Source organism: Adiantum capillus-veneris, chromosome 6, assembly GCF_014529385.1.
Source record: "Adiantum capillus-veneris isolate H3 chromosome 6, ASM1452938v2, whole genome shotgun sequence".
NCBI lineage: Eukaryota > Viridiplantae > Streptophyta > Polypodiopsida > Polypodiales > Pteridaceae > Adiantum > Adiantum capillus-veneris.
Window position 1 is genome coordinate 149,715,136 of NC_140936.1, and position 18,550 is coordinate 149,733,685.

At 39.1% G+C, this 18,550-nt stretch overlaps 1 pseudogene; it reads left to right on the forward strand.

Moving 5' to 3' along the window:
• Window positions 1-692: 692 nt before the first annotated feature.
• On the forward strand, window positions 693-16,414 carry LOC147456463 (uncharacterized; annotated as a pseudogene).
• Window positions 16,415-18,550: the final 2,136 nt, after the last annotated feature.

Sequence of the window (18,550 nt, forward strand, 5' to 3'; positions counted from 1 at the left end):
AGAGGCATTTCTCAAATAAGCAAGTAGAGAGTCCCCAAATAGTTGGTCTAACGGTAAGGCTTTGGCCTCTCAACCTACAGTTGTGGTTTCAAATCCCCCAATGGGTCACACATTAGAGGTACACCTTTTGTTCACTCGGTATTCACGTTACTAGGGCTCTTGCCCTTGGACACTCGAGTGCACACCTTGTGTTCACGTTGCTAGGGCTCTTGCCCTTGGACACTCAAGTGCATCCTCCTCATGGGGTGGGTCACTTGAGGAGGAGGTTCCTAGCTAGTTGCTACGAGTTCTCTTTGTCGTTCCCAGCACGTGGTGCATCAATTAGTAGGCTGTGGTGATGCCTACGCGTGGCTCTTGCGTGACCATGTAACATGGCTAATATATAAGCACCAACCGTTGTGGGGCCTCTGGTGTGTCGGGGAAAAAAAAAGCAAGCAAAGAAATACATTTACTCTGAAATTTGGCATGTATTGGGACAATACCCGCTTGTGTTTTAGGCTTAATATTCATAAAAGTTACTAGTGCATGGTGAGACCCGTCTCTAAGTAACCAAAGGAAGCTAGTTTTGTTTGACGATCAGGCTAAGTGCCTTTCACGGAAGCACCCTCCCATCATCCCAAAGTCCAGGCAGTGGGCACCATTCAATTTGCGAGTTGCAGCTCTACCCTCTCAAAACTGCAGGTGTGCGAGCGATGGTCTGCGTAGCCAACCTGCAAAGTGAGTATTGGTTGGTATGGCGGATGTCCTGCTGCAAGAGGTGGCCCAAGCTCTCACCCAGTTCGCCGATCATATAAGTCTGCGTCCGTTCAGGATTTTGGAGAATTCTACTGCATTAGACTCATCCAGCTGGATGAGCAATCTGCTCTGGCCTCCTGCTTCATCGGTCTCTTCTCCGAGTTCGACTGGTTGCTAGGCGAGCTCCCTTATACGGTCTGGTCTACTCCGCTCGGTCTTCAGGTATGCCGCATTTCTGCCACCTGCCGCTTGTTGCAGTATGCCGCAAGCAGAGTAGAGTGGTTTGGTGATGGAGCTTATGGATGAGAGCCTACATGACTACCTACAAAAGGTGGAAGGAAAGCGTGTACTGCCCTTGGTCGACGAACTTGAGATGGTAGACTTGATGTTGGAGATTGCTAAAGGCATGCAATTTTTACATGAATGCAATCTCATGCATCGAGATTTGAAACCCAAAAATGTCCTCTTACGCTTTTCTACTAGTGACCAAGGTGCTGGTCGTAAGCAATTTGAGGTAAAGCTTGCTGACTTTGGCCTCACCAAGTTGTATAGTTTGGCTCAAGATGGAGTGCAGGATAGACACACTCACACTGCTAAAGTAGGCACTTCATGCTATATGGCTCTTGAATTACGGGCCAAAACCCGACCAATTTATGACGAGAAGATTCACAAGGAGCTTTTGACATGTTACCATATAGAAAAAAATATAAATTTGCTAGATGATTCACTAGTTTGAATACACACAACTAGTAAAAGTGCAAACTAGCAACTGTGAAACAGTTTCTAGTTGATCAATCTAGTAAGTTTGTTACTATATGGCAAATGGTACTACCATGTAGTAACTAAGTTGCTAGATCTAACTAGAAACTCTTCACACTTGCTAGTTTGACCTTAGTGTGTCAAACTAGTTAATCATCTAGCAAATCCAAACTAATAAGTCACCAAGTAAATCTAAACTAGTTAATGACCTAGAAAATTTAAACTAGGTAGACATATAGAAAATCTAAACTAGTAGAATGTATGCTAAGTCAAATCTTTAAGTGATTCAGGAAATGATTTAATCAACTTAACAAGAGAGGTACATGTAACCAAATATGAAAGTTCAATAAGATAATGTCACTTTCAAACACATAGAAGTTTCAAAGATACAAATCTCAATCTTCATTTGCCAACTCCACATCTTTGAGTGACAAAGCTCCTACCTTATCAAAATTGATACAAACTATGCTCTTCACTAAGAGCCAAGTCACTAAATCCTCACACATGGTAAAAGAATTGGTGTCACCCGCCTTCCTCTTGAAGAAGGAATGTGTTTTTTTGAGAGCAGTATAAGTAGGTTTTACAAGATGATAAATGTCTTCAACCTTCTTAGTACCAAGCCATTTCATTAGAATGGCTTCTTTATCACTTACACATAACTCTCATGCCTACAAAAAAATAACAAAGAGTATCAGTCATCATCTAGTTAAACTCTATGTGAATTAGTTAAAGTATAGTGCAAGTAGTACACCTAACAAAATACACACCTTTTTTTCTAAAACAGAGCTTTCATCAATAATACTCTCTTCTTTGGATCCACTTGATAGTTCCTAAACATGAAAACAATATAGTTTTAATCCTAGTTACCAAGATTTCATTTATATAGCTTAACTTAACCAATTTACCTTTTCCTTTTTGTTATTGGAAACCTTTGAAGCTTTCTCCTTTTTTTTGAGAAGCTCCTGAAGCTTACTCGTAGCCTAAAAACACGACACACAACAACTTATAAAAGAAAGTAAAATCCAATATCGATCAAGCTACTCAACACAAATATATTACTAGCATACCTTTCTTTTTCGCACACTTTTTCTAGAGAGCAGATCTACGTTTGAATCGCAAAATTCACTTGAAGTGTTATCTTTCATTTTCTATATACCAAACAATCACAATAATCAAGCAATACAAAAAATGTATTTTATGCATCAAACAACATAACTTCAAACTCAAACCTTGTTCTCTAAATGGTTATGATCAACACCATGTGAACTCTCATAAGATTTTTTTTCTTCCAAAGCAACCCCAAAGCTCCCATCTGATATAAATCTTTGATACTCCTAAATAAAAAATAATCATAATTTAAGTGAAATATAAATATAAATAAATAAATAAATATATATATATATAGATAGAGAGAGAGAGAGAGAGTACTTTTGAACATACCTCATAAGCATCATTTTCTTCATCATTATTTTGCCAAGGAATTTCTGGAATATATACTTCTACATCTTCCTAAGTTTTCATAAATAAACCATAAACAAATTTAACTTTAAGAACACACATTTAGAAGCTCAAGATGAATAGTGTGTAGTAACCAATGACTCACATTAGCTGGTGCCTCCTTTTCCATCTTGTTTTCAATTACCACAGTAGTATCCATGTCAGGAAGCTTTGCCAAAGCATTGTCATCCTGAGCATTCTCTACCTATTGAAAATAAAATGTAGATGAAAAAAAGCATCAAATAAGCCACTAAGTATTCATGCTAACTATCTTACCATTTTGTTAGGAGAATCATCTTTATCCAAGTCATTGGATTCTCCATGTTGCATCCCAACATCCTTATCATGTAAATCATTATTTATGGCCTATATTTGCATTAAAAATATCTTGTAGGTATAAAACACACAAAAAACATATCTTTATTAATGCATTAAATAACCATACCGTAGATCCACTCGAGGAAGATGTTGATTGGTGGGCCTTTCGTTTAGTATACTTGCGCTTAGCGGCAAGAGACTTGATACACCATAAATAAATATTCTCCTCCTTCCAAGGATAAGAAGCTCCATCTATGACAATGTCTTTGAGTTTGCCTATGTTGTCTTCAATGATGCTCATAACTTGACTCTTTCGTTCAAGATTGTTTCGAAGGTCACCAATAGAGTCAACTTTTGCAAACCATTTTCCCACCTCCCCATAGTTAGAGTATAACACTCTATATTGATCCGGATGATACTTCAAAAGAAAATTTCTACCATAAAGCTTCCCTGCATCTCTATGTGTGGGAGGTGGAGGTCTAAACACCTGGTCATATATATTTGGATCATATTCAGTTGCACAAGGTGGATCCCCATGTGTAGTAATGCTAGTAGGATTTCCTAAAATTCTTTTGTTCCCAGCATAATTGGCTCTCCATACACTCAACTCTTTGAGAGCTTCATCATGAGGTTTCGAAAGCAATGCAGCTAAAATAGATTGCGGACAACTCATATTTACCCTAACAAAGTCAAACAAGCACACACATATAAAAATAATTAACAACCACCAATAAAAACAAGTTAAATCACTTTTAAAAAAAGAGACTTAAGTCAATATAGACATATCTAAGTAGTGGGTTACAAAATTAAATATAGACTTGACACATTGTATACATGCTCAAATAGTGGGGCACAAAATTAAATGTAAACTTGACACATTTTAGACATGTTCAAATAGTGAATTACAAAATATAATCATTCATTGGAGTGCCATATAATAGGTACCCAACGATCAAGCTCCCCTAGCATAGTGATCTTCTTCTTCTTCACTACAACCCAACCTTCGAGCAGAAACAGACAACTATCCCAACTTCTCCATTCATTCTCCTCTATTTGAACTTTCCAAATATTGCTTTGATGCATAGGAGGCTTTAGTATAGCAAGCTTTGCCATTTTTTCCTCACAGTTTATTTCCCTAACCACAGCATGCTTCAATTGTTCCACACCTCCATTTTCGATGCATACTTTTACTATATCATGCTCTTGGAGCCATAAAGGAACATTTCCACATTGTCCTTCCTCTAGCAATCTATCCCTTCTCTTTAAGTCTTTCACTTCATAAGCTATGAACTTATGTCCTCGCGATAATGGCATTGGAATAAACTTATGTAGCAAAGATGAGATTACGCGAATACAATCCCAAGTGAAGGGCAATGGTATCTTTTCAAGGACACTCATTCCTGTAACTGTATCAATAAGTAATCGTTCTGAATGAGTATCACCTACAATGCATTGCTTATAGTATCTCCCTGCAAAGAAAAGCATGGACTTTCCTTGATGCTGCATAGAGAAAAAAGAAGTTATACAAGCTTTCCAATGGCCCCTTTCCTCTACTTGTTGATTTATATCATCAACCTTCACCACCACATCAGAGCCAACTTTGTATATTTCCCCTCTGAAGAGAACCTTGTCATACGCCTTTACTTCTGCAATAGGAATGCTTGCTTCAATGTTCCAAAAGCTCCTTAAAAAGGTAGACTCCTCACTTGTTGGATTCCGATAAACACATCGCTTCTTTGAAATTGCAATGCCTTTGAGAAGAAGGCTATCTATACATGAAGATCTTTGACCATGTTTCAACATGGTATTCCACAAAGATTTCGCTGCACCAATAGACGAAACAATTGCTAAACCATCCATATGTTGCAGTGGACACTCCTCTGAGTAGTCTTCTATAGCGGAGTTACTGAAAGTGCCACCCATAGAGGCATGCAAAGATCTTAAGAATCTTTGTTCCGGAAGAAGCCCATCACTGTCTGATTGCACAATCTGAAAAACTCTAGTAAAGAACTTCCTCAAATAATATTGGACAAATGATGCTTCATCCTGCATATTATTTGTCTTGATGGTGCTGTATATCTTTACAAGACGCTCAAAGATATAACACCAGTACCGATCATGTAGACCATGACGTATCACATCATCAAGAAGCTCACCACTTCCAGCAACATGTTCCAAGGGAGAAGAATTTGCTCCGAAGTATTCTTCTGTTTGAATTCTCCAAGATTGTAGAAGTGATTTTACCACTTGAATATCAACAATGGACCATCCATGATCTCTAGAGTAATTGTAGAAACTATGAGCTATATCAATCAATAAATATCCCAGAACTTGCATCTGCTCATCTATCCCATTGACTGTCCTTAGAATATAAGGAAGACACCACTGAATAAATTTTTGATTCTCCTCATCCTTAAAAGAGTCACAATAGACACTTGGAGCATTTGGCCACCGTCCATATCGAATTGAGCTAGGCATCACCTTGGTGAGTTCTCTCACAGCTGCATCTATCTCCTTCTTTTGAGAAGCATCGGCCTTCTGAATTAGATGTGAAATATACTTCTTAAATATATTTAATGACATTGTGTGCATCACATCGTACACGCAGTCAAGGGATACATCAAAACCATATAAGTCAGTAAGTCTCCACAGGATGGAGACCCCTGAGAGACCTGCTTTTTTCAAGGCTGCTTCCTTTTCAACTTGTGTACAACATCGCCTGGCTTCCTCCAAAGCAGCTTTCATCTCACCAACTGTTCTATGTGGCGGTGGAAATCTACTTTGATAGCGATTTTCATTATAAACATATCGACCATCCAGTTTTGTACCATCTTTCACTAGAGTTGCTTGTGCCTTGTCACGCCTGCAAAAGTCACTTCCTCCATTTTTAAACATGCCTATCTTGCACTGTGCAGGGTGGTCTCCAGTAACCATCATCACCATGGCGCGTATCGTGCACAACTTTGAATAACCTTCAGGATCCTCAAAAACTTTTTCTACTGGATACTCATATATCACATCCACTCCATGAAGATATAACTTCTCTAGCTCATCCACTAAAGGAGTTAAGCATGTTGCAAAAACATCGCCAGAGCTCTTTATACTCTTTTTACAACTTTGCGGGATAAACAATACTGGCAAGACCTCTATGGAGGAGTTGGGACCTGCATTAAGCAACAAAATCTCCACAGCACCACAACTTTTTTGAGTCGTCCGGGACGTCTGAAAACCGTCCCAATGAAGCAACAATGCTACATTACGGGGACCACCCTGACCACACCATCACACATATTAGCATTAAAGATGAGTGAAATAATGTCACAAAAATTATACATGGATAACTAACCCTTTGAAATTTCTTGTTGCATTGAATATCTTCCAAGCATTCAAGACACGTGAATTGATAAGCTCCTTTATCTGCATCCCATCCTCTTTGCAAGGCTTCATGTCGCTTAGAGCTTGGAAAAGTGGTGTAGATCTTTTTGCACACTGGATTAGAGCAAACCACTGGTAGCTCATATAAAACCATTGGATCCCAGAAATCTTTTACTTCTTGGAACTTCGTTCCATTCCAGAAATCAACGATCCTTCTTTGTGCATCGTTTACAATTTCAGGAAGCCATTCTTGCTTATGGCGCCATACATTCAACATCTCATGACAAAATGTATTGCATTTAGTCAAAAGCTTTAATTGAGGTCCAATTGGTATATAGTCGAAAGATAGCATACACTTCCTTGGCTTTTCACAAACGGGGCATTTTTCACAACACTGAAGGCAATCTCGCTTTAGCTTTTTAGAGCGAGGTTCTCTAGAGCATAAACACTTTGGCATTTCTCCAATAAAATTATCTTCCGAACTTGGTTGAAGGAGTTGTGGCGGATGCCTTGCCCCTTGATATCCTGTGCAGACACGATAACGTTGGGCAGAAATCATTCCGAGCCCTTTCAGCATTGTCTGTAGTTGGTCCCAACATGCAGGGACTCTAATACCACCAAGGTCTCCTTCCCATGTAGATGGGAGCTGAATTAGCAGTCTCGCTAAACTTTGCTTGGCGCTTGGACAACTGACCCTTGATCCCCCAAAATCGCCGAACATCAAGCGAAGCATTTTATCTTGTACACCTATTGGTAATCGATGTTCATCCCATAGAGATTGTAGTTCCACTACTCTCTCAATGAGCTCCCTGTACAAAATAGAGAAATCATCTTCTAGAACATCATTGGTGTCCATGGGAGCCTCATTTTGGCTTTGATCATCCACTTCTGCCTCAAATGACATGTGTTCATGGTCACTTGAGTCTTGCACATGATCGTAGGCGAAGTTCTCGCTTGATAGCCCATGTTCAGCTAAGCCAAACTTACTTTTTAAGCTATCATATTTTTTTAAGAGATCTTGATGACGATAATAGGTCGAAGCATGAACTTGTCGACCGCCTCCGCAATACAGTGAGCAACTGCAAATAGTGTGTCTTTCACCCTTACTAACGCTTTCCACTCTATTAATTGGACCAATAGAGGGAGAAACTTGGGGTTCAAGAAGAGTTGACATAGTTGTAGGTGTAGATAGAGGTGTAACCAGAGCTGACGTGGAAGGGCAATCTGACTCTAGCTGCACCCTTCTCCTTTTACTTACTGATGGGTGGACTTTTCCTAGTGCATCTTGTTGACGGTGATGATAGAAAGTCCTCTTTGTTACAAAAGCACACCCATTTGATAAGTGTTTGCAAAGGTAATCGCACGAGCACTTCCAAGATAGACTTTGACTCATGACTAATAAACACTCTATATTTCAGAAAGAATTCTTACGTCAATACAGATTTGAGATCATCATTAAGAAAGAAAACATTGCAAGAGCACTTCCAAGACAAAGTCGAACTCATATCTGTTAAAAAAAACAGGTTTACACAACAAAATAGAGAGTTGATAAGGGTAACACTACGAGAAAACTAAAATCAATTAAAGTCCTCCATTGTAACCAAGGGATACAAAAAGCATGGTTCACCCCCAGGGAAGAGTGGTGGAAGAACACATGTAACAATTTTTCTTGCAGGTAAGAGGCTCAACAAAAGGTAGAATCTACATTGCAGAACATCGTGAGAAATACTTTGGGTTCCAAGATAGGAAATCTTGTAGTAATCTACAAGAGACAAATCTTTCTTCAATAATAGCATTCCTAAATTTAAATACCAGCCAATAGTGTCATCAATATAGATAGTTGTTATATGTGTTTCTCGGCCTTTCTTGCCAAAGAAAAAGTACGAGCTCTCCGGCCATGGTACATAAGAGACCCCATGTTGCAATAAGCCCTTACAAATGTTCTGGAAAATATCGCATCGAGCATCGCGAGGAAGAACACAAGATGGAGCCATTGAATGGAATTTAATGATGCGCAAGGAACCTAGCCAAATCTTACATAAGAACAAACATCTCTCTCCTTCTCTCTGTCTCTCTCATGCATACCATCTTGATAGAAGCAACCACAATGTACAAAAAAAAATAAAGAGTATCTTAACCAGATACACAATCCTAAGGTAATGATGGATCTAAAGTGCAATGATGAATTTAAGCGGCCCAATTTCCTCCTCTTCAAGGCCTTTAATTAGCCTAGGGAGAGATAGAGAGAAGGGAGGAGGGTGAGAGAGAGAGAGAGAGCAAGACAGAGATTGAAGGAAGAAAAAATGAGGAAAAAATATTCCAACAAACCTAAGTGTACTTGCACACAACAATAAGATAGGTTCAGAGAACTCCAACTGGTCAAATCTCTAGGTTAACAGAGAAAAAGGTGAGGGTTCCCAAAAGAAAGAGTACGCTCCAATGCACATGCCACATGTTTTTGGTGATTGACATGAGTGAAATCTTGTGCTATGTTGATAAAAATTAGTACCAAAAAAAGGGCATGCAATTTGTAGCAACCATGTTCCATATCAGTCTAAACACGATATAAAAGATTCAATGTTCATACTAGGACACATGTTTCATCTTTAGACTAAGTTTGATGTTTATGATGAATCCCCTCATTTCACTTACTTCGACCCCACAGATGGAACCATTGAGAGCTTAGAAGTGAGGTGTGGACCATATGTGGAGTGCCCTAAGAAGTTTTTAGTATTTTCGGTGGCTTTGTAGGTTGTGATCATGATACTTTCAAGATATTTGTGCGTGCAAAATATAATAGTACATTTCAAAATAAATTTTTAAATCAACACAATGCAATAAATTAGCAACACAACAAACGTCGTGCTTGCAAACAGCTTACAAACTTACCTGCTTATAATAGCGGCGCTAGCTCACTCAAACGCCAGCTGGACGTGGCAGCTGAAGCGGGCGCAGAGGCGGTAGCTCACTCGATGGCAGCTAAAGCGCGCCGCAACGGTGCAGTATTGCAACAGGGCGAGATTCAATACCCTAGCTCCACACCAGCGGTGCCAGTCAGGACGTGAAGCAGCTACCTTCAGATTACCAGCAGCGGCATGGAGAAGCGTCAGAGAGCAGCAGCAGCAGAAAGACGCGCGGACGTCGTGCAGGGGAATGAACGGGCTGCAAGCTGTGGAATGAACTCAATGAATCGAACGGGCTGGGGAATGAACGTAATGAACGGGCTGGGGAATGAACGCGATATTATTCAGCAGGCTAGAGGGCGAGCTCGATGGGCGCCATGGCTGAGTTTAGCAAGGCATAATTTCCCGCCTTGCTTACAGCTGGAGATAGGATAGAGAGATAAGCGAAATGAAATGAAATGAAATGTCATATTAAACGACCTATGACATTAACCAGTGTTAGAAAAAAACCGGGGTATAGTGTATTTTAACTGGCTAAAACCATAAAATCCCGGCTAGATTTTGAGCTTGCCTTTAAGGAAACCCGCAAATTTACACAAGGTTTAGTGTAAAATACCGGCAAAAGCTTCAAATTTTGGCCTAAAAACCGGTTGAATTTCAAGTTTGCCCTTATTTTCTTCGGTTAGAAAAAATGTATTTTTATAGCCCTGACATTAATCTTTGAGAACTTGCTTACTGGTGTGCCATAGTTTCTATGGGTATTTATCCGTGGCGTATGGCATTAAGGTTCTCATTCATTGTTTTTAAGGATTATCATACTTGCATACACATGTTAAGGAGTGTATATACTGTTGGCAGTTATTTATATAGGGATCTAAATCACGTATATCCCTTGTGTGTGTGTGTGTGTGTGTGTGTGTGTGTGTGTGTGTGTGTGTGTGTGTGAGAGAGAGAGAGAGAGAGAGAGAGAGAGAGAAAAGAAGAAGAGAAAACGTCGTAGGAAAATCGTCGTAGGTAAATTTTTAATATCCTTCATAAAGCTATATTTACGCAAAAATTAGAAGGGCTACTCAAAGATTTTTCCATATTCTATCCTTCTTTAGAAGGGTAAAAATATGTTTTCCCTTCAATGAAGGGTAAAAGTGCCTCCGAAGGGCGTCGAAGCTTTCAAAAATTAGGCCTGAATCCAATGTTTTGGAAGTCTTAATGGGCTGAACCTTCGGGTATTTTTAGCCCATTGTTGCACATGGCTCTTTTGCAGATGGCCCCCCCTTTGGATCCCTATTTTCCCTCCTTTGGATCCCTACTGTGGCCGGTCTGCTAGCTGAACCAATATTCTAGCTTTTTCTCCCCTGGCACTTCCCCACATTAAATGATCAGTTTAATATGAGAAAACCATTTAGGAGAATTAGATATTGATTATTATGACAAAAGCACAAAAGTTGTTGATTAGATTTTAGTTTCATTTGCCATCTCGTGTACTACATCTTGATTCGCGATGTCATCTCTTGGCAACATTTTGAACGCATATGCACTATGTAAGAGGTTGACATAGCTAAAATATACATGGTGAGATGAAGAATCAGCACACCAAGTTCTTGATGTGTGTTATGCCTTAAAGGGCATCTCTTGGATTGTTCATATGTTTGAAAGTGTCTCAATTGTTGTCTCTTGGACTATGGTTACCTTTGAGAGCACAACAAGTTGTTGATGAAATTCCCATCCCAAAGGTCATCTCTTGACATGTATGCAAGTGTGGTTTACTTTTGAGATTCCAAAAAGTTGTTAATTGGTTGAGAAAGATGTATATTTCAAGCACTTATTGGTCAATATGTATGCATAGTGCGGTGCCCTTCTACGAAGGACATGTCCAACATAGACAATGAAGCTTTTGGTAGTTTTTGTTAAATACAAAGCAAGGGTGTCTCATCAGATTCAAGCATCTTGGCTTCCATATTCAAGGGCAGTGGCATTATGCAAAAGGCTAATATGGTGAATATAAACAATGTGAAATTATTAGTCGAGGATGATCCAAAAAAAACGATATGCTTGGCAATCTTTTGTTGAAACATATGACAATAGTATGGTATTTGCAAAAGCACAAAAAGTTCTTAGCTACCTTCCTATTCAAAATTGATTACGTAGTATGTCCAAGTGGCGAAGGACAAAGAAGGTCTAGGTTGTTTTTCTCGAATGCAAAGAGAGGACCTCTTAGTAGATTCATCATCTTGACTTGCATCTTCAAATTAGGGAAGTGGCATTATGCGAAAAGATGATATGGTAAACATATGCAGGGCGAGATTATTAGTCAAGGACGAATCACGATCCAAAAAAATAGAGGAGAGAGGGACACCACCACATTTGCAAACCCTAAAGGTGTGTTAAGTGGTCACACGAGATGAGTTTATATAAAGGGAAGCAGGGGGGCTATATATAGAGATACGATATATAGCACAACATGCACTGCAACCCTTACTCCCTACTTGAAACATCTTCCAAAACATTAAAGGCGCCCTCTTTGAGTCACTTTATCCCAATCCACTTGTGATAAGTCCTCCTATGGTACACTCTACACTGTCTTATGACCAAACACCGAAATAAACTAAGTAAAATGTGCCAAACTTTAGAGGAATCTTAGCAACCCTTTGTACTCTAACCAAGCCACCATTTCCATACTTGAGAAATTCTAAACTACCCTCATGAGACGCTTCATGTGGAAACACATTGGATATATTCCATACATGCTCTCTCTTGACCACTTATTTGCCTACACAAACATTTTCCATATACTCTCTTTTCTTTGACCGACTTTGAATCCCCACCCTTTCCAATTATTGGCCTTCAATTCTTGTTTTTCTCTTGCTTAACATTGAATCATCACAATATCCTATTGCCTCCCTCTACTACACAACCCACCATCCTTGTGAGCGGAAGGTGTTTAGTATCATTGCTTCAATCTACAATATAGAGAGCAAGGGCACAAATATTTGGTTGGCATAGAAATAGGCGAAGAGATGTAGACCGAAGCAGTAGGACTTTCCAAGGGTATCTATGGCCTCTCTCTCTCTCTCTATCTCTCTCCATATATATCTCTACCCTTCTCTCTCTCTCTCTCTCTCTCTCTCTCTCTCTAGAGTTTCAAGGAATTTCTAAAGCTATTTTATCATGCATACTCCATCTCTCTCTCTCTCTCTCTCTCTCTCTCTCTCTCTCTCTCTCTCTAACTCCAAAATAAACCAAGTAAAATGAACCAAACTTTAGAGGAAGCTAAGCAACCCTTTGTACTCTAACCAAGCCACCATTTCCATACTTGATAAATTCTAAACTACCCTCATGAGACGCTTCATGTGGAAACACATTGTATATATTCCATACATGCTCTCTCTTGACCACTTATTTGCCTACACAAACGATTTTCCATATACTCTCTTTTCTTTGACCGACTTTGAATCCCCACCCTTTCCAATTATTGGCATGCCTTCAATTCTTGTTTTTCTCTTGCTTAACATTGAATCATCACAATATCCTATTGCCTCCCTCTACTACATAGCCCACCATCCTTGTGAGCAGAAGGTGTTTAGGATCATTGCTTCAATCTACAATATAGAGAGCAAGGGCACAAATATTTGGTTGGCATAGAAATAGGCGAAAAGATGTAGACCGAAGCAGTAGGACTTTCCAAGGGTATCTATGGCCTCTCTATCTCTATCTCTCTCCATATATATCTCTACCCTTCTCTCTCTCTCTCTCTCTCTCTCTCTCTCTCTCTCTCTCTCTCTAGAGTTTCAAGGAATTTCTAAAGCTATTTTATCATGCATACTCCATATCTCTCTCTCTCTCTCTCTCTCTCTCTCTCTCTCTCTCTCTCTCTCTCTCTCTCTCTCTCGGGTTGCAAGGAACTTCTAAAGCTATTCCATCATGCATATTGTTTGATTTTTTCCCTTGAAAATGGGTCTCTCCGTCACTTTGCATATGCATTACTTCCATCCTTCCTCTAATCTCTTTCAATGTATCTAATTAAGTTTTTGTTTTGGTGCTCTAATCATTTAGCTATGTCCTGTTTTTGAAAATTTTCCATGTTTGAGCTAGTGTATTTTATTTTAGATTTCATCATGAAGTCGAACGTGTCAATTTGTTCCCCTTATCTTATTTTCAATCTTTTTTTGTGTGTATTATATCACACACACACACACACACACACAAAAAATAGAAGGGATTTCTAATAGATTTTTTTTAAAAAAATCACTACCTACATATTGCTAGTACATAGTGCAAAGACCCTTTAAGGAAAAGAAAATGCTAATCAAGGAAAAAGTAAAGGAGAAGAGAAACACAAATGTACCATGTAAAGTAGACCACCACTTTATATGGACAAAAAAAAGACTTTTGACTCTCCACCTTCATGTGTCTTTTCATTTCCTAAACTTACCCTTCACTTAGGCACTTAAAATGTTTTGAAAAGGCTTTATATTTTTTCGAGATTGGGGAGACCGAATACCAAAATTAACACAATATCTCAAAACTTCAATAAGCATCAAGTAGAGATGGAATTTATAAGCCTTAATATGGACATTTGACATTTAAAGTTTTTAATCTATTGCCTCTTGTAGTAGGGAATACATTCTCCCGTTGAACTAGATATATATTCAATGAGTTTCAAGGAGTGCAGCACCATTTGCAGTACTTGTATCACCTCTAAGCTACACTAATAAGTATTTTCATAATCAGACCATAAAACAGTAAGAGATGGCGCCACAATTTGTCCTTTGAAAGTAGACACAGTAAATAGGTCTTCCACAACTTTCCTTGGGAAAATCTCACCATACAATATACCTTCTAAAAAAACCAAAAACAACTCTAAGGTATGAAAAAATGATATAGACAAGTGCCCAACTTAGGTATTGATTTTTTCGAGGTCATGGAATTAATATGAAAGTTACAATGCATTCTGATGCTTCTTTTCAAAAATGAATTACGAGAAAAAATAAAAACATCACAAAATAACTTAATAAAACATAGTATAAGTACTATAGTACATACATAATACGTAATATGATTAGTGCTTAGTATAAAATAATCACTATATTGCGATGTGGAAAGGCATGCTTAGTAAGTGGATTGGACCTAGAATTTGTTACTTGTAACTAGTGACTACATAATTACTATATAGTAATTGCATTGAATTTAAGATTTGCTACTTCTAACTAGCAAGTCAACATAGTTACTATATAGTAATTGTGTGGAATTGGGATTTACTACTTCCAAATAGCAATTACACATAGTTGCTATATAGTAATTGCATTAGACCAAGGATTTACTACTTCTATGTAGCAACTCCACTTAGTACTATATAGGAAATCTAGAGCTACTTGAAAGTTGTTAGTTCCATCCAGCAATTATAGACCTATCATATAGGAACTTATGAATTTTCTAGTTCAATCTAGCAAAAAACTCCTTACTTCCTACTTAGATCTAGGAAGTACATGGAACTAAAAACTAATTTCTATATGGTAACATGTCAAAAGCTCCTTGTGATTGACATATTTAGTTATGGAACCACCTGTTTCAACATCCTCATTGGCAATCCAGATGCGGAGGCTTTCGTGGATTCACGTGATTGCTTCTATGAAGCTGTGGAGACGGGGCAATGGATGCAGTGGGTGGAGGACTTTGATGTCAAGCTCAGTTTTATTGTGAAATTAGTAGCCCGATGTTGGAAGACTGACCCAAACATGTGTCCTACATTTGCAACTCTCTGCATACTTCTCCAGGATAGGTTACGGTTCTTGCCTCTATTCAGGACGGTTGGGAGTTTTTTCTCTCGAATTAACTACAAAGAATTGAAAGCTTTTAACCGGCAATATGTTCAAGTTTGCAAGACAATGTTTCGCCTAATACTACGTCGGACGAATGAAGTTACAGGTAAGCTAGCTGAAACAATACTATCTTAGCATAAGTTCTGAGGTTACTGGTGGCTAAATCTACTCTATCAAAGCATACCTATGAGTAATGCAGTTTTATAAGCCCAAGTGATCTAAGTGACAGTTTGCTTATGTGACATTTTTTTATCTCAGCATGTGTGCATAATGCTTGATTTTCTTTGTTTGGTGCAATCCGAAACTTGCGGTTAGCTGGCTGATGCAGGTTTAGAGATGATAGGAAGGATTCTGGAAAAGTTTGAAGGGTCGGAGCTTCCTCGAGTTCGGAAGGTGCATCCTGCACTTATATAAGCACCTTTTAACATTTACGTTTGTCGGTGTTACCATCACAAGAAGATTTAGAAATTTTCTCATGTAGGAAAACGGAGCTCTTTTCCAGTGTTTTTCATACAATGAATAACATCATGAGCTTCTGCTTGGGAGGCATCGCATACCTAGCTAGGTACAATTGGGGGCAGGGGACCACCGACCCCTCCACTGGGCCGGCGGTTCCCTGACCCCAATCGTACCTAGCTAGGTATGCAGTGCCTCCCTCATAGAAGCTCATGATGTTCAGGTAAGTCACAATGTGGGAATTATTGTGAGAGTTTGTTCAAAACTTCTTGTGTATGTTGCAGAAGATGGATTTTAGTGACTTTGCAAAGGATGCTCGTCTTTGGCTGGAAGCACGCAAAAGCCTTGCCTTAGAAGGACAACACTTTTACGATAGAAGTACGATATTAGAGAAGGCTTTGGAGGTTTCGGATCCTTCCATCATAATCAAAGGTTTGGCCTGCAATGCTATGGTGGAGGAAATCCTTCAAAACAAGGATGCCCACGAAACATATCCAAAAATTTCTGAATATTTTGACTTTAGTAGTGACGGAGCCCACTCTGAACTTCAAGTAGATGCATCTCTTGTACCTTTACTTAGTGCCTTATGGATGTAATCAATTCTTTTTCGTCCGGAGCCATGGCTAGTTGCTCAAATTCTAATGTAAGAATTTATAACAATATATTCTAAATTTTTTGGGGGTTTTTTGGTCTATGAAGTCATTTTGAGAAGTCATGATGCTGCAGATAAGCTGTGATGCCCACATTGCAATAAAACATAAGTGAGTATGTTAGGTTATGTCACTGTGGTAAGGGACCCATCTCTCACTAAACAAATGCACCAAACAAATTTATGAGCCTTTCTACTTTCTCCTCTACTAGTACGGCCGGCTTCTCTCAGTTTTGGAGTTTAGCCTTCATGTCGGAGATTTTGACACGTGTAAAGGGCTACCCCTTTCGTCATATTATGTTAGTTTAGATGCCATGTTTTAACATAACATGCCAAAGAGTATCTAGTCCTAAATGTAGATAGAGTGCGATACTTATGCCTAAGTCCCTTTGTTGCTCAACGGAAGCTCTCAACACACAGTGACTCAATAGTCTACATATGCTAGATTTGTAGATGTTGCCAACTTCATACGTAGCCCTTTATGTTGTTGTGAGTGATGGAAACTATGTCCAATGTTATATGAATAGAGATTTGCAATGCGTATGTTGCTCCATATTTATTGATTTCTAACATTTATACCGACAGGGCCTCTCTGACTAGCAACCATTGTCCCCTACAACAGCCCTCTCTCTCTCTCTATGAGTTTCCAAGTGTCAAAAAGCTATAACATTAGTAAGTGAAAGGTACAACAAGTAAACAATCTCCCCTCAAGCAAGATTTTGCATATATTACAATAAAAAACCTTTGAGATTCTGTATTTCGTTGTTACAATTGTGAATGAATTCGTTCCTAAGTTATGTGGTTCTATAATCGTCGAGTTGTCTTCTATTGTCATCATGATATTCAACTTCTAATTTATGCCATAAACCGACCAAAAGAACTTTAGCTGCACCTCGTAGAAGATCTGGCAAGATCATCTGCCAACGCCTCAGTTGTGGGAGGTGTTGGAAGAGTCGCATTAGTGGGAGAAAATTATTTTATGGAGCTGGCATTGGATCCTTTTCACCCCTTTGTGAGAAGGTGAAAAACATATTCGAGAAGGAAAAATGAACATAAATGTCAACTTTTCAAGGTTTTTGTTGAAAGTTCAGCCGGCTTCTTGCACAAATTTGAGGGGGCAATTTTTTATTTAAACATGTTTTGGGTAGAACATGGTTTCTCTAGCCTTGGAACTTAGCCCCCGCGAGGACTGCACATTTGGCCCTCTCTCTCTCTCTCTCTCTCTCTCTCTTACAATAGCACCCACAAACGAGCAACCTTGTAGAAAGAAGTGACCATGCTCAAAAATATGGGATCATGATAATTTTGGAGCGGCTGGTGCTCACGTGGCACTAGTAAAAATGTCTGCGCTATCAACTATGACACTTGATTGCTAAGCTAGTTAAAAAGAGGCTTGGGGTCAAAGTAGCAACGCACAATCTGAATAAGAGTTTGCCACATTATAATGGGTGTCCAGAGCTCTTTCACGCACAAAGCTAAAGGGCACACATTGACGTGGACGTAAAAATCTAGTCACAGATGTACATGTCTTTTCGATGGGCGGTCTCTCCCCCCGCAAGGAATGGGTGCATTCGTAAAGAAGTGGGCCGACCACTTTTCAAAAAGGAAAGTAGGCATGGAGATCTGAACTCGCACCACATGTAAATGTGTTCAATTAGCTATCCAACCTAGCCAATCACTGCTGTTGCCCAGCTCTAGTGACAAATATAATACATGTACGACCATTTGTGAATCCATAAGTGTCCAATACAAAAAGGGCATGTCTTTATGAGCACCGATGTAGAGCCCATATAATGGATGGATGGCGTGCATTTGTGAAGCCACCCTAAGGTTCAAGTATCGCATTGTAATATGGTTCCACACAGAGTAGATCATGTAGTGTTGAAATTTTTCCATTGCAACCAACACAATCCCATTGTAAAAAAGAATGTAAATTTGGTAACAATGATTCTCCTTTGGGATAAAACAACCCAAGATGTATAGTCCAACTCCATTTTACAAAAGATCCACTTAATTGCATTCCAATGCCTAGACCCAAGTGT